We start from the raw sequence: 24931 nt of genomic DNA, 5'->3' as shown, positions 1-24931 counted from the left end.
GGTGAGTGTTTTGGGCCATGGCATACTTGCATGGATAGAGTGAAATAGTAGGGCATTACCTTTGGGGTTTTTTCATTGGGCGAGGTATTCTTCGTGGCGACAACTGATAGTGAAAACAGATAACAGTATTGGTTCAGTGAACAACTTCTAGTAACGTATCACTATAGTATTTTTGCTAGACTAGCAATGCTATTATTTGAATATCACTACCAGTTTTTTTGTTGGAACTTGCAATGTTATTCCACATTACATAAACCCTGTTTCCACTTCATCTAGCTTGACTACCCCTACCAAAGAAAGGCATTTTCATATTCTTCTCTCCATTATGTTGTTCTCATTCTAGGTGTCAAAAGGAGGTGGAATTATTCAAGTTTAAGCTAGAATATTCATTGCAAGGATGGAACTTTTTTCTTTAAGCTGGAATATTTTCTGGTAAAGCTAGAATGTTATGTTATTTAAGGCAGAGCATTTGTAAGCTTTAAACTGAAAGTCCTAGTATGATGAAAAAATGTTGATATGACTATTGAGAAAATTTGTTAACAGGAACACAACCATAAACTTAATAAACTAACAACGAAGGGAAAAATGAAAGACAAAAAGAGGGATAAAAGGGCTTATTGGGCCGCATTGCTCTTACTCCTTGTTTGTGACCCAAGTCGACCTGACTACCACATATGCTATATATAGCGAGCCCCTCTTTCCTTTCTCTAATTCCTAGGGTTTTCTCTCATCTCAGACTACAGCCACCACCAGTTTTGACGTCGCCACCGGATTTGGAATTCCAACGCCAAGAATCCTCTAGCAAGCTTTGTTGGGCACGGTGGGGTTCTTTTGGAGGGGCGATTGACCATTGGCATCTCAAAGTTGGATTCTCCATACTTGTGTCGAAGGGGATCTTTTGACCTAAGGTATCATGCATCCTCTTTCTTCGATATTCCCCTTTCACTTGATTTTTCATAGGAAGATGAAGTATCCTGCCCTTTCACACCCTCTAGCAACTCTAACGTGAATTTGCTTGTAGTTGTCACTCACCTTGTGGCCTTTGTTACTAGATCTGCCTTGTTGTAGCTTTTGTTGTATTCACAACATTGTCCCTACCATCATATTCATCTACAATAGTGACCTGCTTCATCGCCCTTGCCACTGCCTTTTTATCCTCACTACTGGATCTATCGCATCGATCGAGACATGGTATGTAATTATCTCTCTGTTACTCTTTTCCTACAATTTGATATGAAAGCATATTAATGATCATGAAATTCCATTAGCTAGGATTAGCGATTTATTAGATCATATGGTGTACTACCAAAAAGGAAACAACTAGGATATTTACATAGTAGTTAGAAAGGTAATAGTGAGAGTATTGTTGATTCATTCGAAGAGATAATTTGGACCTATTGTTGATGGTGTTGTAGCTCATTTGGCATGGTAGATGCATTGATTTGTTGCATACAGAGCTAGTTGAACTATAGGAAGAGACCACTACAACTGGTAGAGGGACTATGAACTAACACTCCTAATCCTAGTCAAAGCATCCTAAACACTTCGAATGGATTGAAACCAATCGTATGTGACTGCTAGACAGGCATGGGTAAAGGTGTCTCATGAAGTGCAAAAGTCATTCATTTGACATACATAAGACTAGAAGATTGTGATGTTGTTTCAATAACCATAAGATATGAGACTAACACCAAAGAACACGATGTAGCTAGTGGTTGATGTGATCATGGTGGGAGAACAACCAGGAGATGAGACCATGTATTCATCAAAGTGGTATATTGTGTGTTTCCACTGCTCCCCTTCAGTAATGAGGAGATTGATTCCATTTTTCCTTGATTTGCCCAATGATAAAGCTCCTAGACCAGACGGTTTCAATGGTCATTTTGTGAACAAAACTTGGCATATCATCAGGCATGAGTTTTATACTCTTGGCACTGATTTGTTTCATCATGAGGCAGACATCAAGAGCCTAAACTACTCCTATATCATCTTAGATCCTAAGAAAGAGAACCCCGAGTGTATCAATGAGTTTAGGCCCATTTCCCTTTTGAACACTTCTATCAAAATAATCACCAAGCTTCTTGCAAACTAGTTGCAAAGGGTAATTCCCCAAATTGTTCATGATAACTAGTATGGTTTCATCAAGGGAAAGACTATTCAGGATTGTCTAGGATGAGCATTTGAGTATTTACATAAGTTCCATCAATCCAAATGGGAGATTATCATCCTCAAACTTGATTTTGAGAAGGCATTTGATCTGGTAGAGCAATCTATCATCATTCAGATGTTGGTTACAAAGGGTTTCCTTGGAAAATGGATTGTCTGGATCAAAGATATTCTCTCAAGTGCTACTTCTTCAGTTCTTTTGAATGGTGTAGTTGGCAAAGAGTTTAAGTGCAAATGAGGGGTCAGACAAGGTGTTGTCATTGCTGCTATTGCCATTGCAGCTGATCTTTTGCAAAGATTGTCAATAAGGTCTATGAGCAAGGAGTACACATCCCCCTTTCCCATAATCCAGTATGCGGATGGCACCATCTTGGTCATGCAAGGGTGTGAAAGATAGCAAGCCAATCTAAAAGGAATGCTTCATGCTTTCACTCTTTCACTACTACATTCAGACCTATCACAAGCGGTTCATAATGCCCATCTGAAAGGTTCTAATGGATAGAGGGGGGGGGGGTGAATAGCCTATTGAAAATTTCTACAACACTTAGCAAAGATGTTAGACAATTAAACGGCGAAGCGAGTGTTGCGCTAGTCTACTAAAAATGCAAGCCACCTACCACAATTCTAGTGACTATGATCTCTAAGCACACAATTGGCTAAGTCACTACACTAAGTTAGTGAGCTCTCAAAGACTAACTAAAGAGCCTCACTAACCACTAGACCCGACATGAGCTAGCTCTCAAAACTAATTACACTAAAGAGCATAGCAACACTAAGAATGTAATACAAGAGATGGCGGTGATGATTATACCGACGTGTTGAGAAGTGAGCCAATCACAAGATGATCATAATCAATCACAAGATAACAAATGAAATCCTCAGACAATTATGACACAAGATTTTTTACCGAGGTTCACTTGCTTGTCGACAAGCTAGACCTCGTTGTGGCGATTCACTCACTTGGAGGTTCACGCGCTAATTGGCATCACAGGCCAAACCCGCAATCAGGTGCCGCACAACCAACACAAGATGTGGATCACATAAGCCATGAGCAATCCACTAGAGTACCTTTTGGCTCTCCGCCGGGGAAAGGTCAAGAACCCCTCACAATCACCACGATCGGAGCCGGAGACAAGCACCTTCCTTCGCTCGACGATCCTCGCTGCACCAAGCCATCTAGGTGGTGGCAACCACCAAGAGTAACAAGTGAATCCCGTAGCGAAACACAAACACCAAGTGCCTCTAGATGCAATCACTCAAGCAATGCACTTGGATTCTCTCCCAATCTCACAAGGATGATGGAACAATGATGGAGATGAGCGGGAGGGCTTTGGCTAAGCTCACAATGTTGCTATGTCAATGCAAATGGCCAAGAGAGTGAGCTTGAGCCAGCCATGGGGCTTAAATAGAGCCCCCCCTCAAAATAGAGCCATTGGGCTCCTCACTGCACACTGCTCGGGGCGACCAGACGCGCTGGTTGCGCTGACCGGATGCACAGCCCTAGCGTCCGGTCGCTTCCAACCGTCCACATGTCCCTCGCGTTCAACGTCCACCACAAGTTGCAACCGGACGTGCCATTCGGAAGACCGGTCACGCTGGTGCCAAGAAAGCCCACGCACGCGTGCCACTGCCACGCCGAGACCGGATGCGCTGCTCCCCATAGTGACCTGGCATCAGGTCATTTCCAGTAAGCATCCAGAGAAGAAAAATGGTGACAGGACACGTCCGTTCACAGGTGATCGGACACCGCTCTGAGTTCGATCTTCTCTGGCTCACGAAGAAGCACATGTCAGTGTACATCATCCCCTGACCGAACGTAGGCCCTGTTCGTCCGGTCACTTTCACTGTGCTGAGTCTGGTCGTGAACCAACAGAACCCAAGCGCGCTTGCTTCGCTATAATTGATCGGATGCACCTAGCGCCGAGTTTGGTCATACCGAAATCAGCGTCCGATCAGTGAAAGACTCCTCCACTTCACCAACTTCACCACTCTTGTTCAAATGTGCCAACCACCAAGTGTTTCACCTTGTGCACATATTTTAGCATATTTTCACAAACATTTTCAAGGGTGTTAGCACTCCACTAGATCTAAATGCATATGCAATGAGTTAGAGCATCTAGTGGCACTTTGATAACCGCATTTCGATACGAGTATCACCCCTCTTAATAGTATGGCTATCGATCCTAAATGTGATCACACTCGCTAAGTGTCTCGATCACTAAACCAAAAAGCTTCTATCAAGTTTCACCTTTGCCTTGAGCTTTTTATTTTTCTCTTTCTTCTTTTCCAAGCTAAGCACTTGATCATCTTCATGGTCACACCATCATCATGATCTTCACCATTGCTTCACCACTTGGAATAATGCTACCTATCTCATGATCACTTTGATAAACTAGGTTAGCACTTAGGGTTTCATCAATTCACCAAAACCAAACTAGAGCTTTCAATCTCCCCCTTTTTGATAATTGATGACAACCCTTTCATAAAGATATGAATTGAAAATCATTTGAGTCCATGTTGCTTGCCCAAGCATATTTACCATGTGTAGAAGGATATGGACAAGTTTCATGAACCCCATTGGTAGCATTTGCTCCCCCTACATATGTGCTAAGAGTTTGGATTGAAGCTTGCACATATGCATAGATTAGATTTGTGGGAGAGTAATGTCTACCAAATGATGCTAAAGTATAAGAGATGAACCTTTGAAGCGTGATACCAATCGGAGTGCATCATTATACCATCCTTAGCACCATTAGTAACTAGACATACACAAAAACTAGAATAGCCCATGAGATCAACATTAGAAGCAAGGGTCTAGTTTTCTCAACATAAACACAAGTCTAGTTACTCAACCTATGCATACCAATTTTTCATTTCATCATTCAAACCTACAACTAGCATCCACCACACAAGCATGGATATTCAAATTTAAAACTTGTGCCATGCAAGCAAACATATGAAATGCACATTCAAATGTATCAATCAAGTTTATGAGCTTGCTCCCCCTACTTGTGTGCTCAAAATTTTAATATTGATCCCCTTACTTTCATATTTCTCCCCTTATGTCAAAGTTCTCCCCCTTTGTCATCTTTTCACTATCTTTGTGCATTACTTCTCCCCCTTTGTCATCAATGACCACAAAGGTTCAATTTTAGATAGGTTAAGATTATCAATGGGGTGAGGATTATTTTCCCAAATTTGGTCTTATCTAGAACACTTGCCAAAGATATTTAACTCGGTTTGATCCAAGGACAAGCTTCTTCACACCTAATTTCAAGGGTTATCTTGTACCATGTTGAGTTAAACACTTATAGCTCATTTTCTAGATCAAACATTAAGTTCACAAGCCCACAAACATGTCATATGCTACCACTAGATCATTTCAAACATAGAAGCAATAGTGGTACCATACAAGCATCAAATTCATTTGATTTTCATGAATGAGCCTATAAGACATGAGGAATGACTAGATGCACTAAACATGTCCTTAGCAAATGATGTATGCATACCAAGCAACTTTTACCTTGGTTGCTCAAAGGAGAGGGATGTCATATAAGTGGGGGTGCATCAACACATATTTGAGAAATCCAATATGTTCAACTCATTCCTTAGCTTGCAAAACCTTTTCTCATCTAGTGGCTTGGTGAATATGTCGGCAAGTTGATCTTTGGTGCCTACACTCTCAATGCAAACATCCCCTTTTTGTTGATGATCTCTAATGAAATGGTGATGTACATCAATGTGCTTTGTTCTTGCATGTTGAACCGGATTGTTGGTAAGCTTGATAGCACTCTTATTGTCACATAGCAATGGCACTTTCTTGAACTTGATTCCAAAGTCATTCAAGGTGGCCTTCATCCAAATAATTTGTGCACAATAACTACTGGTAGATATGTATTTGGCTTCGACGATTGATAATGCAACACTATTTTACTTGTTTGATGACCATGAGACAAGTGATCTTTCCAATAGTTGACAAGTGCCTGAAGTGCTTTTCCTTTCAACCTTGCATCCCGCATAATCCGAGTCGGAGTAACCAACTAGCTTAAACTTTGTTCCTTTGGGATACCATAAACCAACATTTTGTGTATACTTCAAGTACCTCAATATTCTCTTTGTAGCCTTCAAATGACTTTCTCTTGGTGAGGCTTGGAATCTTGCACACATGCATACACTAAACATGACATCCGGCCTTGATGTGGTCACATAGAGTAGGCTTCCAATTATAGACTGATACAACTTTTGATCCACGATGTTGCCACTTGCATCACTATCCAAATTGTCATTTGTTCCTATTGCTGTACTAATTACCTTTGCTTCATTCATGCCAAACCTCTTGAGCATGTCTTTGATGTACTTGCCTTGACTCACAAATGTACCATTCTTCAATTGTTTGATTTGAAGACCAAGGAAGTAACTCAACTCTCCAATCATGGTCATCTCAAACTTATTAGCCATCATCTTCCCAAACTCTTCACAAAAGTCTTGATTGGTTGATCCAAATATGATATCATCAACATAGATTTGCAACACAAACAAGTCTTTGCCAATCTTCTTGGTGAAAAGAGTGGTGTCAACCTTCCTATAATGAACGCTTTAGAGAGTAGGAAGTCCCTCAACCTCTCATACTATGCTCTAGGTGCTTGCTGCAAGCCATATAATGTCTTCTTCAACTTATACACATGGTCGGGCTTCTTGTCGTCTTCAAAACTAGGAGGTTGCTCAACATAAACTTCTTCATTGATGTAGCCATTGAGAAATGCACTCTTGACATACATTTGATAGAGCTTGATGTTGTGGGCACAAGCATAGGCTAGCAAGATTCTAATTGCTTCCAATCTAGCAATCGGGGCATATGATTCTCTAAAGTCAAGACCTTCAACTTGTGTATAGCCTTGTGCTACCAATCTTGCTTTGTACCTTACTACTCTCCCATCTTGATCTTGCTTGTTTCTATAGACCCATTTGGTTCCAATCACATTATGGTTCTTTGGTCTTTCCACTAACTCCCATACTTGATTTCTTGTGAAGTTATTCAATTCTTCATGCATAGCATTCACCCAATCAACATCCTTCAATACTTCATCTATCTTCTTTGGTTCGATGGATGACACAAATGAGAAATGCTCACAAAATGAAGCCAATCTTGATCTAGTTGCACATCTCTAGAAATATCTCAAATTATAGTGTCCAATGGATGATCTCTTGCAATATTGGTTGGTTGGAGTATTGGAACATTGTTGCTTGCACTTGCTTGATCATTGGGTTGAGATGATGTACTAGCCACTTGATCTTGCACATTATCATGAGATCCACTTATGCTAGCTTGATTTGTATCATCTTGCACATTTGAGTTAGAGAGCACTTGCACTTGATCATCTTCTTTATCATTCACTTGTCTAGGCCTTAATTCACCGACATCCATGTTCTTCATGGCATTTGAAAGTTGAATGCCTCTTACATCATCCAAGTTCTCATTCTCATCTTGGGAACCCTTGGTTTCATCAAATTCAACATCATGCACTTCTTCAAGAGTACCACTTGCCAAATTCCAAACTCTATATGCTTTGCTAGTGGTTGAGTATCCAAGTAAGAATCCTTCATCACATTTCTTGTCAAACTTGCCCAATCTAGTGCCTTTCTTCAAGATATAGCATTTGCAGCCAAAGACCCAAAAATATGTAATGTTGGACTTTCTACCATTCAAGAGCTCATGTGGTGTCTTCTCTTTCAATGGATGACAATATAGGTGGTTGCTACAATAGCAAGCTGTGTTGATAGCTTTGGCCCAAAAAGTTTGACTCACATTGTACTCACTAAGCATAGACCTTGCCATATCAATGAGTGTTCTATTTTTCCTCTCAACAAGGCCATTTGATTGTGGAGTGTACTTGACCGAGAATTGATGTCTAATTCCCAATTCATCACATAACTCATCAATTCTTGTATTCTTGAACTCACTACCATTGTCACTTCTAACTCTCTTGATGGTTGTTTCAAATTCATTGTGTATTCTCTTGATAAATGATTTGAATATTACAAACACATCGCTCTTGTCCACTAGAAAGAATACCCAAGTGTATCTTGTATAGTCATCCACTATCACAAAGCCATATTTGTTTCCACCGATGCTAGTGTATTGTATTGGCCCAAACAAATCCATGTGCAACAACTCAAATGCCTTGCTAGTGCTCATAATTCTCTTCTTAGAATGGGTGTTTCCAACTTGTTTGTTGGCTTGACAAGAGCTACAAAGCTTATCTTTCTCAAACACAACATCTTTCAAGCCTCTAACCAAGTCATGCTTAACCAATCTATTCAATTGTTTCATTCCAACATGGCCAAGCCTTCTATGCCATAACCAACCCATACTAGACTTAGTGAATAAGCATGTTGTCAATTGAGCTTCACTAGTATTGAAATCAACCAAGTATAGATTCTCATATCTAAAGCCTTTGAAGATCATGTTAGTGCCATCTACACTTATGATCTCTACATCATCTACCTCAAATATGCATTTGAATCCAAGATCACACAATTGAGCCATGGATAGCAAATTGAAGTTCAAGCTCTCTACTAGCAACACATTGGAAATGCTCATGTCATTGGATATTGCAATCTTACCAAGCCATTTGACCTTGCCTTTGCCATTGTCACCAAATGTGATACTATCATACCATCATTGACATTGGTATTGATTGAGTTGAACATTCTTGCATCACTGGTCATGTGTTGAGTGCACCCACTATCAAGTATCCAATGCCTTCCTCCGGCTTTATAATTGACCTACAAAAGAAGATCAATTCTTTTTAGGTACCCAAACTTGCTTGGGTCCTTGAAGGTTAGTGACCAAGCTCTTTGGCACCCAAATGGCTTTCTTCCTTGAGCCCATCCATGGTGCACCAATGAACTTAGCCTTCACACCATTTATACCCTTAGTAAGCACACAGAAAGAATCAAGCTTAATTGGGGATACATTGGCTTGAGGCTTCTTTTTCATGCACTTTTGCTCTACATGACCAACTTGCTTGCAACTAGTGCAAAACCGACCATTGTTCTTCACAAAACTAGTCTTGTGAGGAGCAAAGGCTGCCTTGCCTTTCTTGGGATATAGCCCAATCCCTCTTTGTAGAGAGAAGCTCTTTGGCTACCCAAGCACATAAGCAAGCGGTCCTCACCACCATAGGCTTTGCCTAAGGCACGAGTGAGCTCATTGATAATGGAGACGGGGATCCCGATCTTCCGTCAGGTGATGGTAACTATCGTTGTGGCAGAGAATGACACGCCGATCTGGCTTCAGATCGAAAAATCAAACCCTGTAATCTTAGCACCACAGCTCCTCTGGTTATCAACCGAGTCACGGACCAGGTTGACCTCACCAAGAAGGCTAATCCCTGCCTACGCAACGAAGAACACAAGCAAGAATAAGAAAGAACGCAACCAAATTGCAGATGAATGATTAAACTCACGAAGTTGGGGTCTCACAAACCGATGAACGGCGAAACTGTTCTTGACAGATTAATCTAAGCAAAACCCAAACCCTAATGGAGGGGCGGCAGCTGTTTATGAAGACTCTAGGGTCATGCAAGACCCCTGGACGCGCCCCTAATGGGCCCAAACTCAATACATGGTCCAATGGACCAAAAGACGGTGTCGCAGCACCCTGACAGATTCTGGACGCTGACTTGTTTCGACGATTCTTGTTGATTCCGAACATCTTTTGACATGAAACCACTTGTATTGGCTTCCTTATCAAATTAGCTTTCCATCCATATGTGGATCATCAAAAACAGAGTCCGGATGCGTCCTGGGCGACCAGTTTAAAGTAGACTAGTCCTAGAGGCCGAGACAGACTCGAATTCTTGTTGGACTGGGCCTCCGGCTTATGTTGGGCGTCCTTGCTGGTCGTCATCACCTCCACCACTTCCTCTAAGTCCTTCATGACCCTCTCCAATGTTCCTAAGCAAGATAACATCATTAGGTAGTAGTCTATTCTCAAAAGTATGAAAAGTATCGCTTAAGAACGAGCTCACCTCTAAATTGAGTTGTCGCTTTCGAGCCCAGATCTTCAGACCTTGCATGACGGTTGGAGGATCAGCGGGTACCTCTGAAGAAGTGATGTTCTCATCATCCTCCCCCTCTTGAATTGGAGTTGTCCTCGACTCAAGCTCATCTTCTTCTCCCAAATAAGGTTTCAAATCTGCAATGTTAAAGGTGGAACTAACCCCGAACTCAGGTGGCAATTCAAGTTTGTAGGCATTATCATTTATTTTCTCAATGATCTTATAAGGACCAGCTGCTCTTGGCATTAATTTAGACTTACGTAGCTCAGGGAATCTATCTTTTCTCAAATGTAACCAAACCAAATCACCCGGTTTAAGTTTAATCTCTTTTCTACCTTTACTACCAGCAATTCTATACTTTTCATTCATTCTTTCAATATTTGCTTTAGTTGTTTCATGCAACTTATGAATAAAATCAGCACACTCTCTAGCATCACTATGTATTCTCTCAGTGGTAGGTAAAGGGAAAAGATCAATAGGAGCACGGGGGTTAAAACCATACACTACCTGAAAAGGACTTACCTTGGTGGTGGAATATTCCGCCTTGTTATATGCAAACTCCACATGCCGCAAACACTCTTCCCACATCTTCAAATTACGCTTCAAAATGGCTCTCAACATGGCGGACAATGTTCGATTCACAACCTCAGTTTGCCCATCAGTTTGGGGATGACATGTTGTAGAAAACAGCAGCTTGGTCCCCAATTTATTCCACAACGTGCGCCAAAAATGACTCAAGAATTTTGCATCGCGATCTGAAATAATAGTAGAAGGCATACCATGCAAGCGAACGATTTCTTGAAAGAAAAGGTCAGCAATATGAACAACATCGTCGCTCTTATGACAAGGAATAAAATGTGCCATCTTAGAAAAATGATCAACCACCACAAAAATGCTATCCCTCCCCCTCTTAGTCCTTGGCAATCCCAATACAAAATCCATAGATATATCTGCCCAAGGAGTAGAAGAAACAGGAAGAGGCATATACAAACCATGTGGGTTCAACCGCGACTTAGCTTTTTGACATGTGGCACACCGAGCCACGTACCGCTCTACATCTCGCCTCATCCTTGGCCAAAAAAAGTGTGTGGACAGCACCTCCTTCGTCTTCTTGGCACCAAAATGTCCCATCAATCCGCCTCCATGTGCCTCCTGCAACAACAAAAGATGAACAGAACCAACTGGAATGCATAGGCGGTTAGCTCTAAACAAAAAACCATCGCTGATCATAAACTTATTCCATGTGCGTCCCTCTCCACAATTAAGCAACACATCCTTAAAATCAGGATCAAGCGCATATTGTTCTTTAATGGATTGAAGACCAAAAATCGGCAATCAAGTTGGGACAGCAATGTATATTTTCTAGACAAAGCATCAGCAATCACGTTATCCTTCCCTTTCTTGTGTTTGATAATATAAGGAAAAGATTCAATAAATTCAACCCATTTAGCATGCCTACAATTCAGATTATTTTGAGAACGAAGGTACTTAAGCGATTCATGGTCAGAATGAATAACAAATTCTTTAGGCCACAAATAATGACGCCACGTCTCTAAAGAACAAATAAGTGCATACAATTCCTTATCATACGTGGAATAATTAAGAATAGGGCCATGCAATTTTTCACTAAAGTAAGCAATGGGTTTACCATCTTGCATCAAAACACCTCCAATGCCAACTCCACTAGCATCACATTCTAGCTCAAAAGTCTTACCAAAGTTTGAAAGTTGCAGCAATGGTGCATATGTAAGCTTGTCCTTCAAAGTGTCAAAGGACTCCTCATGTGCCTTTCCCCAATGGAACACCACTCCTTTCTTCGTCAACTCATGCAACGGGGCAGCAATGGTGCTGAAATCTTTGACGAAGCGGCGGTAGAATCCTACAAGACCAAGAAAACTCCTCACCTGTGTGATGGTTTGGGGAACCGACCAGCTCTTTATGGCTTCAATTTTCATCTCGTCCACCTCAATTCCCTGTGGAGTTATAACATAGCCAAGAAAAGAAACTCGATCTATGCAAAAGATGCACTTCTCAAGGTTACCAAATAAACGTGCATCACGTAAAGCATTAAAAATAGCTCGTAAGTGATTCATATGTTCAACAAAAGACTTGCTGTAAATCAATATATCATCAAAGTAAACTACCACAAAATGACCAATAAAAGCTCTTAAAACCTCATTCATTAAGCGCATGAAAGTGCTAGGTGCATTTGTCAGACCAAAAGGCATAACTAACCACTCATACAACCCGAATTTGGTTTTAAACGCAGTTTTCCATTCATCTCCAAGTTTCATTCTAATCTGGTGGTAGCCACTTCGCAAGTCAATCTTAGTGAAAATTATAGAACCACACAACTCATCAAGCATGTCGTCTAGCCTAGGAATAGGATGACGATACCGAATAGTAATATTATTGATGGCTCTACAATCAACACACATACGCCAAGTTCCATCTTTCTTAGGAACTAAAAGTATAGGAACAACACAAGGACTAAGGCTTTCACGTACATACCCGCGGTCCAAAAGATATTGGACTTGCCACTGAATTTCCTTAGTCTCCTCAGGATTGGTTCGATAGGCAGCTCGGTTGGGCAAGGTCGCTCCCGGAATCAAATCGATTTGATGCTCTATCCCTCTCATAGGTGGCAGCCCCAGGGGTATCTCAGCTGGAAAAATGTCCTCATACTCCTGCAAAAGGTTAGTGACAGTAGGAGGTACCGAGCTAACAATATCATCAAGTGAAAACATAGCTTGTTTGCATACCAAAGCATAGCAAATATCATCATCAGAAATTTCAGCAAAGTCACATTTTATTGCAAGCATAACACCACCCTTCAATTTAATCCCCTCAGCCTTAGAAATAGATGTGGACTTATCCTTTTTAGGTGAGAAAATAGAATTAGCAACCTGCTGATTTTTAGATTGAACATCATTCAAACTAGCAGCGCGTTCTCTATCAGCTTATATAATTTGAGCTGGGGTCAAAGGTACCAAAGTAATTTTCTTTCCTTTATGCACAAAAGTATATTTATTACTTCTACCATGGTGTGTAGCATCATTATCATGTTCCCAAGGATGACCCAATAAGAGTGAACAAGCTTGCATAGGTACCACATCACAATCAACAGAATCAGCATAAGAACCAATGGAAAATGAAACTCTACAAGTTTGTGTTACCTTTGCTTTACCAGAATCATTTAGCCACTGAATATGGTATGGACGTGGATGTGGGCGTGTGGTCAAGCCAAGCTTCTTGACCAAATCAGAACTCACCAAATTGTTGCAGCTACCTCCATCAATAATGACACATGCTCGATGATCGCTGATGATGAAGAAAATCTGGAACAAGTTATGGCGTTGTAGCTTCTCAGGTTGCTGGACTTGTGAACTGAGCACCCGCTGTACAATGATGCTCCTATAGGACGCCGTGGCCTCATCACCAAGGACTTTGCCATCCTCCTCATCTGCATCTTGGTCTTCTTCATCCTCAATGTCAGAGGTGCTGATGTAACCATCTTCTGTAGCAATATATGCCCGCTGACTTGGGCAGTCCTTCTGCACATGGCCAATGCCATGGCAGCAGTGGCACTGAATACCCAAAGTGCGTCCCGTCGATGCAACGGATGAGGAACTCTTGGTAGGCACCTGCAAAGAATTTTTACCTGAATCTGAAGGTCTTGCGGGAGGTGCCTTAGGTGTAGCGGAAACTCTAGAGGTTGCTGGTCGCTTGCTCGCTGGTGGAGGCGCCCGAAAAGTGGTTGGCTTGGTTAGCCCCGAAGATGGTGCCGAGCGTGGCATGTATGTGCTAGTGCTGACTTTGCTCTTGCCTTGCTGTTCACGCCCCTACAATTCCTTTTCTGCAAGCATAGCAAACTGAAACAACTGGTTGACAGTGTTAAATTCTTTATAATCAACAATGTCTTAAATCTCATGCCTCAAACCCGAATAAAAATGACAAATGGCATATTCGTTTCCCTCCACAACACTACAGCACATCAATCCCTTTTGGAGCTCACCATAGTAATCCTGTATAGATTTATCTCCTTGTTCTAAACGCATCAATTTCTTACGCAAGTCTCTATGATAAGAAGGAGGAACAAAATGATCATGCATAGCTACCTTAAGTTCTTCCCACGTACTAGGTAAAGCATTTTGTGCAGCTAGCCCATTCCACCAAATAATGGCAAAATCCTTAAACTCACTAGTAGCTTGTCTAACTCTATGCTGCTCAGGTACAAGGTGGGCACTAAACTTTTGTTCTACCGTCATCTCCCAATCAAGATATCCCTCATCATCATAATGACCCAAAAAAGATGGTATTGTGAACTTAATTTTAGCATAAGGATCATCGGGCACACGGTGATTATTACCTTGACGGTGGTGGTGGTGGATACCACCCATACCTGTCGTGTTGCGGCGAATACGTTGTCGTAATCTCTCTTGTCGGATAGCTGCTCGACCTATGTTCCCATTGGCATCATACACCATGTCTTGACCATCGGTGTTGCTGCCGGAGACGTCGTTGTTGCTCGCCACAAAGGTTTCCAACTCAGTAACCTTGTCGGTTAGCGTGGAAATTCGCTTGTCCAATCTCTCCATGCTATTGCCAATGTTGAGTTCAATGAGTGCGTCAGTGACGGCCTTCCTGACGGCCTCATTCATCCTTTTTTGGGCATCCTCTACAACAGCTTGTAGTTGCTCTTGACTGACACACTCATTGAAACCCTTAGGATTGTTATCTCTAGTCTGTTCATCTCCTACCATTGAAAACACAAAAATAGGAACAAATGGTGAAAGTTATCCCTACCAAATGACTACGTGGTTGTAGTGGTGTCACTTTTCACAATAAGTGGAAGCGTCTTACCAAGCTCTTACAAAGTTCTTACCAACACAAGCAGTGGGCGGTACAACCGGTGGCTGGTTCATGATACCTGTGAGGCAGTGGTACCGAGATCTGAAGAGTTTGTGGAGCTTGGAAGGCACACAAAGAGTAATATGTATATCTGGCACACAAGTCAGTAACAGAAAGTAATGCTGAATTATAGTCCAAAGTACTTGTTCTCGTTGCTGGTCTAAAATGTTCCAAGTACCAGGCGTGTGACAAAAGTATGATGGATAGCAAGGTGATAGGTGTATGAAAAACAAGTATGATGGATGGAAACAACAACACAAACAAGGAAACAGACAGCACACGCTAACACAGCTCACTTTGGTCTTCTCTATGTGCTCCTCTAAATATTGTTCCTCTTTTGCCCCCCTCTTTTTTTCTATTTTTTGGACTGTCGTTGTTTTTTTGGGAAATTTTGACTTTTTATTTTATTTTTATTTTTATATTTTTCCTTTACTTAGGAGCACAAAAGAAGTAACCACAGAAAATATGAGCTGAAACAAGTGTAAGACGTGGCCTGTGGAATTTTTAGAAAACTTGCTCAAAATCGACAAAAACCTTGTGACCACGAAAAGAGGATCTTGTGACCACTTTTTGACCAATCTAAAATTTTCGAACCTCGACAATGCAGGGATGGACGGATCCGAAATTTTTTTCTGATTGATTTTGATATATGGAATGTCGAAATCGGAGTTCGTATGCGAAAACTAGACCAGTTTTAAGAATTGGCTCCGAATTAGAGGACAAAACGGGAACAATGTGCGCAAAACTGGTCACAACAGCAAAGATTTGATGGAAACGATGGGGGAAAACACACGAACTGGACTCTAACATGACCTAACTAGCAACAAGACCTCGGCCAGGACACAAACTCAACACGACGGACTCTGAAACTGAAATATGCAAAGGCTATGGCGCAGAAGGTGCTAGGACAGGAAAAACAAGTATGGCACTGGACTATGGGACGAATGCGAAACACTCAAACTAGGGAATAAATATGAACCTGACGGTATACCTTAGCTCTGATACCAATTAATGGAGACGGGGATCCCGATCTTCCGTCAGGTGATGGTAACTATCGTTGTTGCGGAGAATGACACACCGATCCGGCTTCAGATCGAAAGATCGAACCCTACAATCTTAGCACCACAGCTCCTTTGGTTATCAACCGAGTCATAGACCAGGTTGACCTTGCCAAGAAGGCTAATCCCTGCCTTCGCAATGAAGAACACAAGCAAGAACAAGAAAGAACGTAACCAAATTGCAGATAAATGATTAAACTCACGAAGTTGGGGTCTCATAAACCGATGAACGGCGAAACTGTTCTTGACAGATTAATCTAAGCAAAACCCAAACCCTAATGGAGGGGCGGCAGCTGTTTATGAAGACTCTAGGGTCATGCAAGACCCCTGGACGCGCCCCTAATGGGCCCAAACTCAATACATGGTCCAATGGACCAAAAGACGGTGTCGCAGCACCCTGATAGATTCTGGACGCTGACTTGTTTTGACGATTCTTGTTGATTCCGAACATCTTTTGACATGAAACCACTTGTATTGGCTTCCTTATCAAATTAGCTTTCCATCCATATGTGGATCATCAAAAACGGAGTCCGGATGCGTCCTGGGCGACTAGTTTAAAGTAGACTAGTCCTAGAAGCCGAGACAGACTCGAATTCTTGTTGGACTGGGCCTCCGGCTTATGTTGGGCGTCCTTGCTGGTCGTCATCACCTCCACCACTTCCTCTAAGTCCTTCATGACCCTCTCCAATGTTCCTAAGCAAGATAACATCATTAGGTAGTAGTCTATTCTCAAAAGTATGAAAAGTATCGCTTAAGAACGAGCTCACCTCTAAATTGAGTTGTCGCTTTCGAGCCCGGGTCATTGGACCTTGCATGATGGTTGGAGCATCAGCGGGTACCTCTGAAGAAGTGATGTCCTCATCAATTGACCTCCTTCTTGAGGGTCTCATTCTCAACCATTAGTGAGGCATCACAAGTGAAACCATCACTACTAGATGAGGTAGAAGTGGAAGTGCTACAAGAAGGGTTAGTGAGCAACAATGATAGGCTTATAGAAAGATTCATCAATTATGTCACAAGTTAAGCCTTTGTCACATGTTACAACATGCTCCTTCTCATTTTGCTCATCAAGTAGAGAGGAATGAGTTTTTTTAAGCTTCTTGTGAGCCTTGCCAAGCTTCTCATGGGCTTCCTCTAGCCTCTCATGAGATGCATTGAGCTCATCAAAGGCTTGCTTAAGGGCTTTTAGTTCCTTTCTCAAGTCTTTGTATTCCCTTCTCTTAGTGTCAAAATGTTCTTTAGCATCTTCTAACATGTAAATTAGTTCATCTTTAGTGGATTCATCATCATTGTCACTTTCACTTTCACTTTCATTATTATGTTCCTTATCACATCCATCATCACAAGTTTGTACCTTAGTGGCCTTAGCCATGAAGCATGATGGAGTGTCGAAGAGAGAAGGCTTCTCATTGATAGCAATACTTGCAAGAGCCTTCTTCTTGGTGGTCTTGTCATCATCACTTGAGGAAGCATCACTATCCCAAGTGACCACATATGAACCAACCTTCTTCTTCTTCTTGAAGGCCATCTTGTCCTTCTTCTCTTTCTTTTCCTTCTTGTTCTTCTTCTTGTTCTTCTTATCATCATCATCATTGTCGTTATTGTATGGGCATTAAGCAACAAGATTATCCTTGTTTCCACACTTGAAGCACCTTCTTGACTCTTCCTTGTTCGTGGATGAATACTTCTTCCTTCTAGCACGATAGCCCTTCTTCACCATGAACTTGCCAAATCTCTTCACAAAGAGAGCCATCTACTCATCATCCATCTCATTAAAGCTCAAATCTTCATCTTCACTTGATGATTCTTGCTTTGCCTTGCCCTTGGATGATGTGGCTTTGAATGCCACACTCTTCTTCTTGTCATCCTTCTTCTCCTTCTTTTCTTCCATCTCATCATCATCCCTATGTGTGTCATCGGTCATCACATCTCCCAACACTTGGTTTGGTGTCATGGTGTCCAAACCACTCCTCACTAGAATAGTGACCAATGTGTCAAATCTTGATGATAAGCATCTTAAGAACTTGTGGGAAAAGTTCTTGTCCTTCATTTCTTCTCCAAGTGCTTTGAGATCATTGACAAGCACTTGAAGCTTATGGAACATCTCCGGCACACTCTCATCTTCTTTCATCTTGAAGCTTGCAAACTTCTCCTTGTGAATGTATGCCTTTGCACCTTTCATGGCTTGAGTGCCCTCAAAGGATTCCTCCAACTTCTTCCATGCCTCATAAGCCATCTCAATGTTCTTGATTTGCTCAAATGTTCTCTCATTCAATGCATCACGAATGGCACTAAGAGCAATGTCATTGTTGTGGAGCAATACTTCTTTGGCGGTGGTGGGAGCCTCCTCATTGTCAATTTCAATCTTGGTCTCCACCACCTTCTAAACCTTCCTATTGATTAACTTGATATATGTTGTCATCTTAGCCTTCCAATAGGGATAATTAGAGCCATCAAATTGGGGTGGCTTCTTCGTGTTGTTGATTTGAGCCATTTTAACACCGAAGGTTGTTAAGCTTCAAATCAAGGTGACCATGGCTCCGATACCACTTGACAGGTCCTATTGGCTAGAGTGGGGGTGAATAGCCTATTGAAAATTTCTACAACAACACTTAACAAAGATGTTAGACAATTAAACGGCGAAGCGAGTATTGTGCTAGCCTACTAAAAATGCAAGCCATCTACCACAATTCTAGTGACTATGATCTCTAAGCATACAATTGGCTAAGTCACTACACTAAGTTAGTGAGCTCTCAAAGACTAACTAAAGAGCCTCACTAACCACTAGACCCAACACGAGCTAGCTCTCAAAACTAATTACACTAAAGGGCGTAGCAACACTAAGAATGTAATACAAGAGATGGCGGAGATGATTATATCAACATGTCGAGAAGTGAGCCAATCACAAGATGATCACAATCAATCACAAGATAACCAATAAAATCCTCGGACAATAATGACACAAGATTTTTTACCAAGGTTCACTTGCTTGCCGACAAGCTAGTCCTTGTTGTGGTGATTCACTCACTTGGAGGTTCACGTGCTAATTGGCATCACACGCCAAACCCGCAATTAGGTGTCGCACAACCAACACAAGATGAGGATCACACAAGCCATGAGCAATCCACTAGAGTACCTTTTGGCTCTCCACCGTGGAAAGGTCAAGAACCCCTCACAATCACCACGATCGGAGCCGGAGACAAGCACTTTCCTCCGCTCAACAATCCTCGCTGCACCAAGCCATCTAGGTGACGGAAACCACCAAGAGTAACAAACAAATCCCACGGTGAAACACGAACACCAAGTGCCTCTAGATGCAATCACTCAAGCAATGCACTTGGATTCTCTCCCAATCTCACAAGGATGATGAATCAGTGATGGAAATGAGCGGGAGAGCTTTGGCTAAGCTCACAAGGTTGTCATATCAATGCAAATGGCCAAGAGAGTGAGCTTGAGCCGGCTATGGGGCTTAAATATAGCCCCCCTTGAAATAGAGTCATTGGGCTCCTCACTACACACTGCTTGGGGCGACCAGACGTGCTGGTCGCGCTGACCGGATGCATAGCCCTAGTGTCTGGTCGCTGCTAGCCGTCCATGTGTCCCTCACGTTCAACATCCACCGCAAGATCCCAACGGTCAACTTAGACACCCACACAGTTAAGTTGTGACCGGATGCTCCATCCTGAAGATCGGACATGTCGGTGCCAAGACAGCCCATGCGTGCACGCCACTACCACGCCGAGACCGGATGCACTACTCCCCACAGTGACATGGCATCAGGTCATTTCTAGTAAGCATCTAGAGAAGAAAAATGGTGACCGGACGCGTCCGTTTACAGGCGATCGGATGCTGCTCTGAGTCCAGTCTTCTCTGGCTCGCGAAGAAGCACACGTCAGCGTAAGTCATCCCCTGACCGGACGCAGTACCTACGCGTCCGGTCACTTTTCACTGTGCTAAGTCCCGTCGTGAACCAACAGAACCCTAGCGTGCCTGCTTCGCTATAACTGACCAGACGCACCTAGCGCCAAGTCCGTTCATACCAAAATCAGCGCCCGGTCAGTGAAAGACTCCTCCACTTCACCAACTTCGCCACCCTTGATCAAATGTGTCAACTACCAAGTGTTTCACCTTGTGCACATGTGTTAGCATATTTTCACAAATATTTTCAAGTGTGTTAGCACTCCACTAGATCTAAATGCATATGCAATGAGTTAGAGCATCTAGTGGCACTTTGATAACTACATTTTGATACGAGTTTTACCCCTCTTAATAGTATGACTATTGATCCTAAATGTGATCACACTCGCTAAGTGTCTCGGTCACTAAACCAAAAAGCTTCTATCAAGTTTCACCTTTGCCTTGAGCTTTTTGTTTTTCTCTTTCTTCTTTTCCAAGTCCAAGCACTTGATCATCTTCTTGGTCACACCATCATCATGATCTTCATCATTGCTTCACCACTTGGAATAGTGCTACCTATCTCATGATCACTTTGATAAACTAGGTTAGCACTTAGAGTTTCATCAATTCACTAAAACCAAACTAGAGCTTTCACCATCACAAACGCTTTTTGGTCTGGGCAGTGAGTGGTCGTTGGTGATGACATTCTCATCATAGTCAGTTTTGCAACCTGCAGTGATAATAGCTTATCACAGTCGGTTTATATTACCCATCGACGATGATTTGAATTTTCAAAAATCCCAAAAATAGGCAAAAAAAATTCAATCTCAGGAAGCCCCCCACTAGCTCTAGCTTCATGGTTCCGAGAAGCTACTCCAGCTCCACGGTCACGCGTCGTCGGAGCTTAGATTTGAACCTAAGACCTTTGTCCTCGCGCGTAGCTCCTGTAACCACTCCACCCCTAAATCACTTGTGTCTATATAGCATATCCATTCCCCTAGTATTCACTTTTTAGGAGTTAAAATGAATATTTAGCACCCTAAATGGCTTCAGATGATAAAGTCATGAACTACAAATTTTTTGTTCTAATCAAGATCTACAACTTTGATATTGGTTGTTTCGCCATCCGAGGTCGTTTGACAAATTTGAATTTCAAAACATCAAAACTTCATCTAGACTTTTGGGACCTCAAATGATTTCAAATGAAAAACTCATCAACTACAAAGTTGTTATTCTCATCGAGATCTACAACTTTGGTTTCAGTCGATTTTCCATCCGAGGTTGTTTGAAAAAAATAGTTTTTTAAATTTTAAAACTTCATATACAAATTTGAGACTATAAATGATTTCTAATGAAATAGTTGTCATCGAGATCTACAACTTTGGTTTTGGTCATTTTTCCATTTAAGGTCGTTTGTACAATTCAAAAAAATTTGAATTTCAAAATTTGAGCACTTCGAACAGAATTCTGGGACCGTAAATGGTTTCAAATGAAAAAGTCATCAACTACAAAGTTGTCGATCTCATTGAGATCTACAACTTTGATATAAAGTTTGTTTTTTATCCAACTTTGTTTGAAAAAGTTATGAAGCTTATTATGCTGCAGCATTGTTATCACCGCCGTATCATACAACAAGTTGGCGATGAAAAAGTCTTCACCGCCGGTTCATATGGCGAGGCGGCAGTGATGAGGAGCACATCATCACCGTTGGTTGGTGGTGCAAACCAGTTGTTATGATGGACTGTCACCGCCGGTTGGTAAGACGAAGCGGCGGTGATAGTTATCCACCCGGACGTTCTACGAACCGGCGGTGATACTCTCATCACCAACGGTTCGTATAACTATCACTAACAGTTTTAATGATACCAGCGGTGATAGAGGCGTTGGTGATAGGTCAATCTTAGTGTTTCCACTGGTTTGAAGGTGAACTCCAAGTCCAGGCCTATGCTCCACTCATCTACAGAATTGAAAGGTTCTCAGCTAGTGCAAAATTTCTATCCTATGCAGGTCCACTACAGCTAGTAAATTCTATCCTCTCCTCCTTGCCAACATACTACATGTGCACTCTCAAACCTCCAGTTGCAGTTATAGAGGCCATTTACAAATATAGGAAAAATTGTCTCTAGAGAGGATTTCAAAAAAAAAAAAAAGGAATACAATCTTGCTGCATGGAATCTGGTGATGAAGCCAAAGGATAGAGGAGGACTGGGTGTGATTAACCTCACCTTGCAGAATGAGGCCCTCCTACTCAAGCAACTTGATAAGTTCTATAAGAAGAAAGATGTGCAATGGGTCAAGCTAATCTGGAATAAATACTACCAAGAGGGAGTTCCTCAACTAAGGTGTGATAAAGGGTCTTTCTGGTGGAGAGACATTCTTAGGTTGCAAACTAATTTTAGAGGCATAGCTATCTGTAGTCCATACAAAGGGGACACAGTCAGTCTGTGGGAAGATGTTATTCTAGGGAGTGTTTCCCCCCAGAAATATCCCAACATATACATGTTTGCTATAGATCAAAGTACTTCAGTGTAGGAAGAAAGAGAAGAGGAAGATGTGGTTGAGCTATTTCAGATTCCAATGACAAGGTGGGCACATAATGAGATGTTACAACTAAGCTTGGACCTTCTGGAGTTGGCCTCTGGGAACATTGAGCAGAATGATGTTTGGAGCTTTTTTTACCGCAAAAGACTGTGGGGGAAATCCCCACAGTGATAGATTTTATATTAATAAAAGGGAGAACGTACTTACAAATAGGGATTAACTAAAAGCATCAAGCCAAACACAAAAGGATGACCGTAGGTCATCCTTGAAACGAACAGACTGCAAGAAACATTGTTTTTTAAAATTTGCCAACCATGCCGATGGAGTTGGATCACGCCTCTGAAAAACCTTGTCATTGCGCATCTTCCACAACTCCCATGCTGCTATCAGGGCCGCCTCCGTGAAGAAAGGAACATTGTGAACCTGTCCCGCCTATACCAATCTATCCGAAAGTTACAGCGTGTCGTTCCAGTCGAAATGGATGATTGCCTAACATTCCTTCGCGAAGGGGCAGTTGAAGAATAAGTGATCAATGGTCTCCTCTTCACCATGGTTGCACATGACACAGATGTTATCATCCTGTATGTTCAGATGCCATCTCTGGAGGATAGACTTGGTATTCAAACGGTCCACCAGGACAAGCCACGCAAAGAATTTCACGCGTGGAGTGCATCTAGATTTCCAGACGGCTTTGAAAATTGGATGTGCTTCCATGGTACTGAAGACATGAGAGTAGAAATGCCGTGAAAAATACACATTGCCCCAGGTGGACAGCCAGCAATCCTTGGCATCAACATCATATGGCATGTTCTGTAGCTGCAGTTGCAGGATTTCATATTCCTCAAAAGCTTGTTGCGAGAGTGGGAGGAAAAAAAGTTCATCGAGTTCTGTTGCTTGCATGACCTCCAGCACTAAGGCATTCTCATTACTTGCAAACGATGCCAACCTTGGAAACTCTTGGGATAGAACGGCATCAGACCACATATCATCCCAGAAACAGACTGTTGAACCATCCCCGATCTCACATTTGGCAATGCCTCGGAAGATGACGCTGAGACGAAGAACATCCTTCCACCAGAAGGAGCCAACTTCCCTAGATGCATGGGGTACTTTGGTGGTATAATATTTGCTCCACACATGGTGCACCCATGGGGTGCTTCAACATTACTCGGCACAAAGGTATTACCAGCATCACTTTGCAGTAGGAAGACCTACTCAGCATGTCCTTTGGATTTGGAAGTCAAAGTGTATGCCAAGGATAAAATTTTTCACTTGGCTACCGCTGAATGATCGGCTCAATACCTGAAATACGCTAAGGCATAGAAAGCATTTTCTGCAGGAAGGATATAGCTATGTGTTGAAGAAACTCTGGAGCATCTCTTTTATTGCACTTTAGCTAGTGCGCGTTGTCTAGGAAGAAAATGTGACGGTCCATCTGTCGGTGTTTGATGACCAGCAACACGTCACGGGGTTACCCAGGACGATGTTTGGTGGGCTTCGACGAAGGCTAAACTCGATAGTAAACACAAAGACAACGATTTATACTCACTAGTAGAAATGTAAACATTTATGACCAATAAGTTTGTGACGAATCAAAATCGTGTCATAGAAGAGTGATATCTATGAAAATTTTTCTGTGTGTCATCATGGATCATTGGTGACGGTCCTCTGGCGCTGCCTATTAATGACAAAACCAAATATCGCCACAACAATTCGTCACTGAACAACACAAGGTTTAATCAAATATCACATGTGCTACTGTACCTACTCCCTCATCTGTGATGCTCTGCTTTAGAACTGTGATGAACAACACTTTGTCATTAAATCAATTACTCACCTATGGCAAACAATTTTGGAATTGTAACGAACACCACTTCGTCATAAGTCCCCGCACGGTCCTTTCTCCATCCGACGTGTACCTGTGTGACCTACTATTACTCACCTGTGATGCTCAGTTTTAGAACTGTCACGAACAGCAAAAGGTAGTAAAATGACCGCCAATACATATTAGGCAAATAAGCCGATCAAGCCGCTTACTTTGGGGGTGAGTAAGCGGCTTGATTGGCTTATTTGCCTGATATGTATTGGTGGCCATTTTACTACCCTTTGGAAGCAAAGAACCTGCTTACCGACAAGTCGTATACACGTGACCACACGAGCGAGTCTGCAGAGGGGCACCACAATTTTACGACCGCTTCACCATGCATCGCTTGCTGGCCCTATGTCAGAAACTCAGAACAGAGAATGGCAGTGATCAACCTCGCTTTGTTTGCCATTGCCTAAGACACACACCCA

This window comes from Miscanthus floridulus, chromosome 15, assembly GCF_019320115.1.
Source record: "Miscanthus floridulus cultivar M001 chromosome 15, ASM1932011v1, whole genome shotgun sequence".
Taxonomy (NCBI): Eukaryota; Viridiplantae; Streptophyta; class Magnoliopsida; order Poales; family Poaceae; genus Miscanthus; species Miscanthus floridulus.
This window is presented reverse-complemented; position numbering follows the sequence as displayed.